This window comes from Ovis aries, chromosome 10 (genome assembly GCF_016772045.2).
Source record: "Ovis aries strain OAR_USU_Benz2616 breed Rambouillet chromosome 10, ARS-UI_Ramb_v3.0, whole genome shotgun sequence".
In the NCBI taxonomy this organism is placed as follows: domain Eukaryota; kingdom Metazoa; phylum Chordata; class Mammalia; order Artiodactyla; family Bovidae; genus Ovis; species Ovis aries.
The window spans coordinates 84,732,497-84,743,927 of record NC_056063.1 but is presented as its reverse complement, the minus strand read 5'-3'; the positions used below and the strand labels follow the sequence as shown (position 1 = coordinate 84,743,927).

The following is an 11,431-nucleotide window of genomic DNA, read 5'->3' as shown; positions in this document are numbered from 1 at the left end:
GTCTATCCTGGGAGACAGCCTCTGGGTTTAGAAGCTGGAGCAGTAACAGGAGTCCGGTCCCTTCTAAGACCTCTGGGCTCAGCCCACTCCTTGACGTGCAAACCGCCAAGCGGTTATGAGATGATTAAAGCTGGACGTCTTGCCGGCCCATGGTAGGAGAGGTTATGGGCAGAGTCTGTGCTGAAAGGTCTGAGCACGAGCTGGACTGGCCTGGGGGCACAGGCTCCCTGCGTCCCGCCCATTGCAGTCACTGAAGAGGGGAGAATGGGCTGACTGTCCCGAGACGGGAGTCCCTGGAGGGGCTGCCAGGGGTCAGGGGTGAGGCGGAAAGGAACGGGTAGGGCGCGCCCGGTTCACCGGGGTCCTCAGAGGGGACCGTGAGATCCCCCAGCCGGCCGAGTGGCAAACGGACGCAGAGGGGGCCGCACGCCCCTCCGTGCCTGTCCTGGGCCGCCCCTCCGGCCTGAGACTGACCTGATGGCCCGGCGGGGCGTCCCGCGGGCAGCTCCCTGAGCAGCTGGCACGGAGGTAGATTCCTGTGGGCCCCGGGGCTTCAGAGCCTGTGGATCCGTTCACAGAAGTGTGTTGCTCCTAACCGCCAAGTGTGAGTGAGAGAAAGCAGAGGTGAGTCACGAGTTTGGAGCAGGGCGGGTGGGTGAGGGCCAGCCTGGGAGGGGACCCAGGGAGGAACAGACGCTCACCTGCCGTCTGGGGGCCGGGAGGGGCGGGGAGCGTAGTGCAGTAGTCCAGGAAAGGTCCCCGGGCGAAGAAGCCGCTCCCCTCTGTCCTGAGATGACCACCCCGCCCCGTGAAACCTGAGCCCGGGAGGCCACGGGGTGGCCATGAGCCCCAGGCCCAGGGCGCAGAGACCCCACCTCCGGGGCAGCTGCCCTTGCGGTGTGTCCCGGGAGCAGGGACCCGGCGGTGGCCCGCGGGCGTGTCTGAGCCCCCAGTTTCTTGACCAATGGCCACTGTCCGTGAGAGCCAAGGCCGAGGGTGACCTGGAGCAAAGGCGGTGACCCATACAGGAGGCAGGCGAGCGCAGCACGTGGAAGGAGCCCAGACCCCAGCTCCCCTGCTCTCGTCCTCCGAATTCCAGCGGGCGCCGCCACCTCCAGCAGAGCCGCCTGACACGGCGAGGGTGCTTCTGACGCTGGCCTCGTCCGCCCCCTCACATTAGAGGGCTGGGTGCCTGGACTGCGGCTGTTCTGGGAGTCCATGGGGACCTGGCGTCAGGGCAGGATGTTAGACGGTGCAGAGAGGCATAGACGGTTTGCGAGAGGAGACCAGAGCCTTAGCATGGTCACCTAGGAGTGCGAAGAGACAGCTCCGAGAAGGGCAGGGCGGCCTCGGGCAGCGGCAGCTGGGTGCAGATGGGGTCTCCCGGGCTCAGGAGGAGCCTCCTGGCTGGAGCAGGAACAGAAGGAAGTTCTGAGCAGGGCAGAGGACTGTCACCCGCAGCAGCGACTGCGACGGTGCCTCTAAACAGAGACACGTCCTCGCTGTGTGCTCTTGGCCACAGGCAGGCCGTCTCCAGCTATTTATAAACAGAAGTGGATTGCCGCCGTAACCCCGAGTGTGTGTGCACACGTGGTGGCGTGTCTGGGAAACAATACCTCGGGCAAAACGAGGACGAGGCAAGCATTTGATCCAGTCTCCTTCGTGAGATCTTTGTGGACTTAGGCAAAACAAGCTTCCAGCAGCAATACAGGCAGCTTCTGGTCCCCCTTTCCATGGCGCTGCCCGCTGTGGACATCTCACGCAACCCAAACACAGCCGCGAAGACCAGGGCGGCGCTGTTAACGCAGCGCAGTCAGGAGACCCGCAGACCCAGGTCCAAGGTGGCTGATTATCTTACCAATTTTTTTTTTTTTTTTCCTGGCTCCAGGATCCATCCAGGATTCCACATTGTATTTCTCTCTCATGTCACTTTTACTCTCTTCCAACTTGGGAAGTCTCCTGATCTGTCCTTCACAGCCTTGAAGACAGCGCAGGCTAGTTCTTTCATAGAATCTCTTTCCATTTGAGTTTGTCTCACATTTTCCCAAGACTAAATTCAGGTTATGCATTTGGGGCAAAAATGTGAAAGGCGTGACGCAAACATATCTCTTTGTCAGGGAAGTTTACTTCGTTGCTGGCTTAAGGTGGTGGGTATCCGATTTCTTCATAATCAGGTTGAAAGTTTTTGCGTGTGTAGATAGGATCTTGTGGGGAGATACTTTCAGATTCTGAAAATACCTTTCTTTCTTTCTCATTTTACTTTCACCTATCGATTTAGCACCCTTTGCTTGGCAACCCACTCCAGTGTTCTTGCCTGGAAAATCCCAGAGACGAGGGAGCCTGGTAGGCTGCCATCTATGGGGTCGCACAGAGTCGGACACGACTGAAGCGACTTAGCAGCAGCAGCAGCTTCTTTCCTGCAAAAATAACCACTGTTTTCATTGTTGTCTACTCTCAACTCTTTGAGACCCCATGGACTGCAGCACACCAGGCTTCCCTGTCCTTCACCATCTCCCAGAGACATCCATCCTCTGTCATCCCCTTCTCCTGCCCTCAATGTTTCCCAGCATCAGGGTCTTTGCCAATGAGTTGGCACTTCCCATCAGGTGGCCAAAGTACTGGAGTTTCAGCTTCAGCATCAGTTCTTTCAATGAATAGTCAGGACTGATTTCCTTAGGGACTGACTGGTTGGATCTCCTTGCAGTCCAAGGGACTCTCAGAGTCTTCTCCAGCACCACAGTTCAAAAGCATCAGTTCTTCAGTGCTCAGCCTTCTTTATGGTTCAACTCTCACATCCATACACGACTACTGGAAAAACCACAGCTTTGACAGTTTGGACCTATGTTGGCAAAGTGGTGTCTCTGCTTTTTAATACACTGGCTAGGTGTGTCAGAGCTTTTCTTCCAAGGAGCAAGCGTCTTTTAATCCCATCGCTGCAGTCACCACCTGCAGTGATTTTGGAGACCACGAAAATAAAGTCTGTCACTGTTCCCATTGTCTCCCCATCTATTCGCCAAAAGGTCAGTTCCTGTTTCCGTCAGTCCTTGCACACGGATTGGTCAGAATTCCACTGTCAGGAAGAGCGCTTTTTTCTCCTCCGTTTATTCATTGTTCATTCCGTTATGTGTTTACATCTCTGTGAACTTGCTAGCAGCTGATACTGAGAGCGGGCAATAAACCAGGCTCTCAGACTTGGTTCCTAGGCGCTCGGCGTTCTGGCCTCCTTTTGGAGTACTTTCTAGCTTTCTGGCAACACAAGAAGCCTCAGGCCGCTCCCTCGGTTTCCCTGGCCCCACCCCATGACCTCCCATGTCTCCAAGGAGCCCTGATTCCTGGTCCTGGAGAATGGTGGTTGGACATCAAGATCTGGGGCTGCATGTGTCCCCGGCTCCTGACCCGTCGTTGTCTCCAGGCCCTCCCCGCAGACAGGGCCGGGAAGATTTGGGTGTGCAGATCCGTCTGTCCTACACTTCCCTGTTCAGATGGCAGACTCCATGAGTTCAGACTGACCCCACCTGACCTTCGGGCTCACCTCTTCTTCTTCTTTTTTTTTTTTTTTTTTGCCTTTATAATTTTTTTCTTTTTTAACACCAAAAACATTTTATATTTGAGTTAGCCGATGAACAAGGTTGTGGTAGCTTGAGGTGGACAGCAAAGGGACTCAGCCACGCACAGACGTGTGTCTATTCTCCCCCAAACTCCCGTCCAGGCTGCCACGTGACACTGAGGAGAGTTCCCTGCGCTCTGCAGTAGGTGTTTGCAGGTTATCCATATTAAATAGGGCAGTGTGTACATGACCTTCCCAAAGTCCCTAACTATCCTTTCCCTCCAGTCCTCCTCTGCTTTTCACTGAGAGAAACCGGACTCCCACACGCCACTAGGGCGGACCCCTTGACCCAGTTCTGGAATCCCAAGAAACAGGTGAGACTTCCCGGCGGAGACCCACCCCTGCGGAAAACAGAGCTGCTGTCAGACCAGAGTCATGTCCAGCCTTTCGTTCTCGGCCTTGCCATGTACAGTGGCGTCCTGCTCTCCGAAGTTCCTTGTCGGTTCTTTTCTTCCCACACCCTTCCATGCATGCCTGCTCTGTGTGCGCCAAGTCACTTCAGTCGTGTCTGACTCTTTGCGACCCTGCAGACTATAGCCCGCCAGGCTCCTCTGTCCATGGGATTCTCCAGGCAAGAATACTGGAGTGGGTTGCCACACGATTCTCCAGGGGATCTTCCCGACCCAGGAATCGAACCCACGTCTCATATCTCCTGCATTAGCAGGCACGTTCTTTACCAACTGGGAAGCCCGCTCTCCCATGGGGCTCTCTTACTCATCTGTAATTCCATTTGGGGCTTATACTCCATTTTGGGTCCCTCTCCATCAAGGCTGATTTTACAGATTTATTTTGCAGTGTGTGAAACACGTTGTTGTTTAGTCACTGAGTTGCGTCTGACTCTCTCGTGACCCCCTGGACTGTAGCCCACCAGGCTCTGTCCATGGGATTTCCCGGGCAAGAATCCTGAAGTGGTTGCCATTTCCTTCTCCAGGAGATCTTCCTGACCCAGGGATGGAACCCGCATCCCCTGCACTGGCAGGCAGGTTCTTACCACTGAGCCGCCTGGGAAGCCCTTGTGTGAAACAAGACCCTGGGTCTAACAGAAAACATCAGACACCAGGAGTCGAACCCTCAATCCTCAAACACATTCCCACCCGCTTCTTTCCACCTGCTCCCTCTTGCCTCCCGCCGCAACCAGCCTCACCACTTTCTGGCTTGTGCTTTCTGCATTTTCTTCGACACAAAGGAACAAGGCCACGCAAATGCTCCTTTTCTGGGTACAAGACGATTCTGTTTATTGTTTTACATCTTTCTTTTTTTCCAGTTGAAATACAGCTGACATACAATATCATGTTAGTTTCGAGTGTGCTGCGTAGAGGCTTGGCATTTGCATATGTTATGAAGTGATCGTCAAGCCTATCAACCATCTGTCCCTAAACAGTTATTACGGTATTATTATGCATACTCCTTATGCTGTTTATTACAGCCCCGAGGCTTAATTACGTTACAACCGGAGGTCTGCACTTCTCAGTCCCCTTCACCTATTTTGCCAACTCCCCTCCCCTCTGGCAATCCCTCCCTCGCTCTCTGTATGGATGAGCCTGTCTTCATTTTGTTGTTTGCTTTGTTCTTTTAGGTTCAACATGTAAATGAGATCATCCAATATTTATCTTTTCTCCGTCTGACTTATTTCACTTAGCATGATACCATTATAGCGCCTGTCCTCTTATCCAGTGTGTATTAAGCCGCTTTATTGAGCTATGATCATGTAAGCTGTTTCATCACCTCTTCTTTCTTACACAAAAGCCAGCACACGAGAGATATTTCACGCTTTCCATTCTTCTAACCCAGCAGCACACACTGCAGAGCACTCTGTGTCTGTTTGTAGGAAGCGTCCTCATTGTTAGTCTCTTTTACAGCTGCATAGCTGTCCACTGTGTGGACATAACGTAGGTGATTCAACCACCCTTCTATGCGTGGGCATTCAGCTTCTTTCCAACATTTTGCAAACAATGCTGAGACGGATAACCGATGCACGCCTACCTTCATATTGTCAGAAGGAGTCCTTCCGGGTAGACAGCAACTGTGGGATTAAACCACAGCTGTGCGTCAAATCTTGATCACTGTGCTTACTTTTTCCTACAGATGAGGACAAAGAAATACTTTATCAGATTAAAAGCCTAGCAGCTCTGGAAAGAATCATTGAAAGTCTCCGGAAATCTTTAGGTAAAGGGAACCAGGGGGCCACCATGGCGATAGATGAGTGTGGCGGATCGGTCCTTGAGCTGGGGCTGTCCCCCTGGTGAGACGGGAGGTACCTCATCCACTCCAGGGACCGCCGTGAGCAGCTCGGGACAAGCAGGTGACTCTATCCTGGGGGGACCCTGTGAGCCCCACTCACGCGAGTCCACTGTCCCGGAGTCACGGGGCCACCAACAGGCTCCCCGCACTTCTTGGCTGAACTGAGCAAGGTCGAGCCGCTTTTCCAGGAGTGATGGGGAGGAGGGCTTCACACACCCCAGTGTCCCCGTGAGCAGGCCCAGGGAGGTCCCGCGCCCCTCTCTGCAGGCGCCTACCCCTGGGGTCAGGCCTCCCGCCCATCCTGGGCCGCAGACCCTTCACTGCTGAAGTCGCCCACGCCGTCCCCCTCCGCTTCGGCCTCTGGCCCCACTTTTGTCCCTGGAACTCTCCAGAACACCTCCGAGCCTCTCCCAGGCCGGCCTCGCGGCCTCCTTTCCTCTCTGAGTCAGACCTGGCCGCCACGCTGAAGGTTCCAGGCAACTCCTGCAGCTTCACACGCGCCATGCACCCGCCCGCATTCAACCGCATCTCACGTGGACCGCGCACGAGCCCGGCGCCTGGCGCTGGGCTCTTCCCGGGATTTATATGCCCCCTCCCCCTGCCCAACACACGCACACACACACACACACACAGAACGGCTTCCCGGAGGCTCAGCGGTAAGAATCAGCCTGCAAAGCAGGAGACACAGGAGACGTGGGTTCGATCCCTGAGTCGGAAAGATCCCCTGGAGGAGGGCGTGGCCACCCACTCCAGTATTCTTGCCTGGGAAATGTTATGAACAGAGGAGCCGGGTGGGCTACAGTCCACAGGGCCACAAAGAGTCAGACATGCCCGAAGCCACCGCGCGCGAGCACACAGCCCCACCGGGAACTGCTGGGTGCTGGCACATCCGATGGCTGCTCTTCCAGGCCCCGCTGCCCTCTGACGGCGAGACTGCTGTCCTGTCTCAGCGCCCAGGAGACGGGGTCTAGGCTCAGCCCTGGGACCTCCCAGGGGTTCCGGGTGAGGCAGGGCCTTCCGCCTTGGCCTTTGGGGGCCAGAGTCGGTCCCGAGGCTCCTCCCGGACCTTGGCTGAGGCCTCTGGTTCCCCCAAAGTTGCTGGTTCTCCATCCGCTTCTCACTCTCTGACAACCTCCCCTAAATCCACGTTCCCTGCTTTCCCTCCAAGCAAACATGCCCCATAGTCTGGGGCTCTGACCCACATCTGTGATGCCCTCTGAGGCCGACAGGGCTGATGCCCAGCCCGGCACCGGAAACTCGGAAGGCCAGGGCCGCCTCTGTCCCCTCTGTCCACCACCCGGTTCCTCTGGGGAAACAGTGGAACACTGCCTCCCTCCGAGAGCCAGGGCCAGCTGGCAGACCTCGGGGCTCGGCTGCAGCAGAGAATGCAGCATCTGAAACTCCCTGACCGGGGTAACATTGCATTGGAACCTGGAATGTTAGGGCCGTGAATCAAGGCAAATTGGAAGTGGTCAAACAGCAGATGGCAAGAGTGAACGTCGACATTCTAGGATTCAGTGAACTAAGATGGACTGGAATGGGTGAATTTAACTCAGATGACCATTATATCTACTACTGCAGGCAGGAATCCCTTAGAAGAAATGGAGTAGCCATCATAGTCAACAAAAGAGGCCGAAATGCAGTACTTGGATGCAGTCTCGAAAATGACAGAATGATCTCTGTTCGTTTCCAAGGCAAACCATTCAATACCATGGAATCCAAGTCTATGCCCCGACCAGTAACTCTGAATAAGCTGAAGTTGAACAGTTCTATGAACACCTACAAGACCTTCTAGAACTGACACCCAAAAAGATGTCCTTTTCATCACAGGGGACTGGAATGCAAAAGTAGGAAGTCAAGAAACACCTGGAGTAACAGGCAAATTTGGCCTTGGAATATGGAATGAGGCAGGGCAAAGGCTAATACGGTTTTGCCAAGAGAATGCACTGGTCATAGCAAACACTCTCTTCCAACAGCACAAGAGAAGACTCTACACATGGACATCACCAGATGGTCAAATTGATTATACTCTTTGCATCCAAAGATGGAGAAGCTCTATACAGTCAGCGAAAACAAGACTGGGAGCTGACTGTGGCTCAGATCATGAGCTCCTTATTGCCAAATTCAGACTTAAATTGAAGAAAGTAGGGAAAACCACTAGACCATTCAGTTATGACCTAAATCAAATCCCTTATGATGGTACAGTGGAAGTGAGAAATAGATTTAAGGGACTAGATCTGACAGACAGAGTGCCTGATGAACTATAGATGGAGGTTTGTGACATTGTACAGGAGACAGGGATCAAGACCATCCCCAAGAAAAACAAAGGCAAAAAAGCAATATGGCTGTCTGGGGAGGCCTTACAAATAGCTGTGAAAAGAAGAGAGGCAAAAAGCAAAGGAGAAAAGGGAAGATATATCTATTTGAATGCAGAGTTCCAAAGAATAGCAAGAAGAGATAAGAAAGCCTTCCTCAGTGATCAATGCAAAGAAATAGGGGAAAACAATAGAATAAGAAATTATCTCTTCGAGAAAATTAGAGATACCAAAGGAACATTTCATGCAAAGATGGGCTCAATAAAGGACAGAAATGGTATGGACCTAACAGAAGCAGAAGATATTAAGAAGAGGTGGCAAAAATACACAGAACTATACAAAAAAGATCTTCATGACCCAGATAATCACGATGGTGTGATCACTCACCTAGAGCCAGACATCCTGGAATGTGAAGTCAAGTGAGCCTTAGAAAGCGTCACTATGAACAAAGCTAATGGAGGTGATGGAATCCCAGTTGAGCTGTTTCAAATCCTAAAAAATGATGCTGTGAAAGTGCTGCACTCAATTTGCCAGCAAATTTGGAAAACTCAGCAGTGGCCACAGGACTGGAAAAGGTCAGTTTTCACTCCAATCCCAAAGAAAGGCAATGCCAAAGAATGCTCAAACTACCGCACAATTGCACTCATCTCAAACGCTAGTGAAGTAATGCTCAAAATTCTCCAAGCCAGGCTTCAGCAATACGTGAACCGTGAACTTCCAGATGGTCAAGCTGGTTTTAGAAAAGGCCGAGGAACCAGAGATCAAATAGCCAACATTCGTTGGATCATTGAAAAAGCAAGAGAGTTCCAGAAAAACATCTATTTCTGCTTAATTGACTATGCCAAAGCCTTTGACTGTGTGGATCACAATAAACTGTGGAAAATTCTGAGAGAGATGGGAATACCTGACCACCTGACCTGCCTCTTAAGAAATCTGTATGCAGGTCAGGAAGCAACAGTTAGAACTGGACATGGAACAACAGACTATTTCCAAATAGGAAAAGAAGTACATCAAGGCTGCATATTGTCACCTGCTTATTTAACTTATATGCAGAGTACATCATGAGAAATGCTGGGCTGGAGGAAGCACAAGCTGGAATCAAGATTGCTGGGAGAAATAGCAATAACCTCAGATATGCAGATGACATCGCCCTTATGGCAGAAAGTGAAGAACTAAAGAACCTCTTGATGAAAGTGAAAGAGGAGAGTGAAAAAGTTGGCTTAAAGCTCAACATTTAGAAAATGAAGATCATGGCATCTGGTCCCATCACTTCATGGCAAATAGATGGGGAAACAGTGGAAACAGTGTCAGACTTTATTTTTCTGGGCTCCAGAATCACTGCAGATGGTGATTGTAGCCAGGAAATTAAAAGACGCTTACTCCTTGGAAGGAAAGTTATGACCAACTTAGACAGCATATTAAAAAGCAGAGACATTCGTTTGTCAACAAAGATCCCTCTAGTCAAGGCTATGGTTTTTCCTGTGGTCATGTATGGATGTGAGAGTTGGACTGTGAAGAAGGCTGAGTGCTGAAGAATTGATGCTTTTGAACTGTGGTGTTGGAGAAGACTCTTGAGAGTCCCTTGGACTACAAGAAGATCCAACCAGTCCATTCTGAAGGAGATCAGTCCTGGGTGTTCACTGGAAGGACCGATGCTAAAGCTGAAACTCCAATACTTTGGCCACCTGATGCGAAGAGCTGACTCATTGGAAAAGACACTGATGCTCAGAAAGATTGAGGGCAGGAGGAGAAGGGGACAACAGAGGATGAGATGGTTGGATGGCATCACTGACTCAATGGACATGGGTTTGGGTGGACTCCAGGACTTGGTGATGGACAGGGAGGCCTGGTGTGCTGCGGTCATGGGGTCGCAAGGAGTCGGACACGACTGAGCGACTGAACTGAACTGAACTGACCTGGGTCAAATCCCCTTTGGGCTCCCAGTGAGTTGGGTGACCTCGGGGTGACCTTGGGCAAGGGACAGGACATGCAAAGGCTCAGCATCTTCGTCCTCTAAGTGGGGTCTTCAGGGCAGCTGTCTCCTTGGGGGGCGGGGGCAGAGTGGGGTGATACTGGCTGAGCATTTAGCCCAGGGTCTGACACATACCCACACGACTGGACCGGTGGGAGGGCCACAGTGCTGGCGACCCCAAGAAGGCGTTTGTCCTGGGTCAGGGACCACAGGCGAGGGGACTCAGCACTGCCGCCCTCTGCCCCAGCAATGAACCCAGAGCCCTGTCTCTCAGCCCGGACTCTCCCGGGTGAGTGAGCCATAGGGGGCGGGTCTGAAATGCAGGCTCACAGGAACACCGAGAATTTCTCAAGAAAATCTCCTCTTTCCAAACAGGGAGTTCGCTCATGAAAAGAAGAAAGAAGTATAAACATTTGTTCAGGGGAGGCAAAAGCCGCAAGCGGAGAGAGAGCCCAGACTGAGAGCCCAGGACTGCCCGGGGGACTGCCCACTCACCCCCCCACCCCACTAGGAAGAAAGACGGAGCGGAGTTCCTAAGCATTCTGTATAAAGAAGAGCTGTTTTATTCAAGGAGTGCCAAATAAAGTGGACCTATTTAAATATTAAGTTAGAGGCAATGTGGTTTTTTTTCCTTAAACAAAAAAAGAAATGAAAATCTAATTGAGCCTGAAAAATAAGAATGTCCAAAGCTTCTATTGCCTACCAGGAGAAGCTTTGAAAAAAAGTGTAACCTCAGAGACTGAGCTACCGTCAGGCTCCTCCAGAGGAGCAGAACCTACAAGACGGGAGTATAAAGTGGAAAGATCATAAAATAATCAAGAGGCTTTAGATCATGTGATCATGGAGTCTGGCGAGTCCCAAGAGCTGCACCCAGGAGAGACGACGGTGTGGTTCCAGTCTGAGTCTGAAGCCTGATAGCCTGGAGACCCAGGAAGAGCCAGTGTTCCTGCCCAGCATCGTGCAAGGGGCACGGCCAGGTGTCCCATGCGTGCACACAGGCCGAGTACGCTTCATGGCCTCGTGAAGGGTCAGAAAACACACTCTGGGTTTCTGTGATGATGAACCGCGCTCCAGGGAGCTGTGTGGTTTCACCCTCACGGAGGGCGGTGCTGACATCACACCTCCCCGTGGCCAGCTGGTTCACAGGCACGTCCAACCCGAAGGGTGCCTAACTGTTTTGAATCTGACCCCTGAGTGAAACCAAGATCCCTACTGAGAGGAAAGTTTTCAGGTCTCCAGGAATGACCCAACTCTGGGTAATTTCCACTGCATTGGAACGCTGCTTCATCAAAATGA

General features: G+C 52.2%; 1 long non-coding RNA gene across 1 annotated transcript; it reads left to right on the top strand.

The window, feature by feature from the left end:
- The first annotated feature begins 215 nt into the window (after positions 1 to 215).
- Positions 216 to 10,915, top strand: LOC132657274 (uncharacterized). The gene is made up of 3 exons (XR_009595163.1): positions 216 to 624; positions 5,693 to 5,773; positions 10,511 to 10,915. It is a non-coding gene; the product is annotated as an uncharacterized LOC132657274 (long non-coding RNA).
- The last annotated feature ends 516 nt before the right edge of the window (positions 10,916 to 11,431 follow it).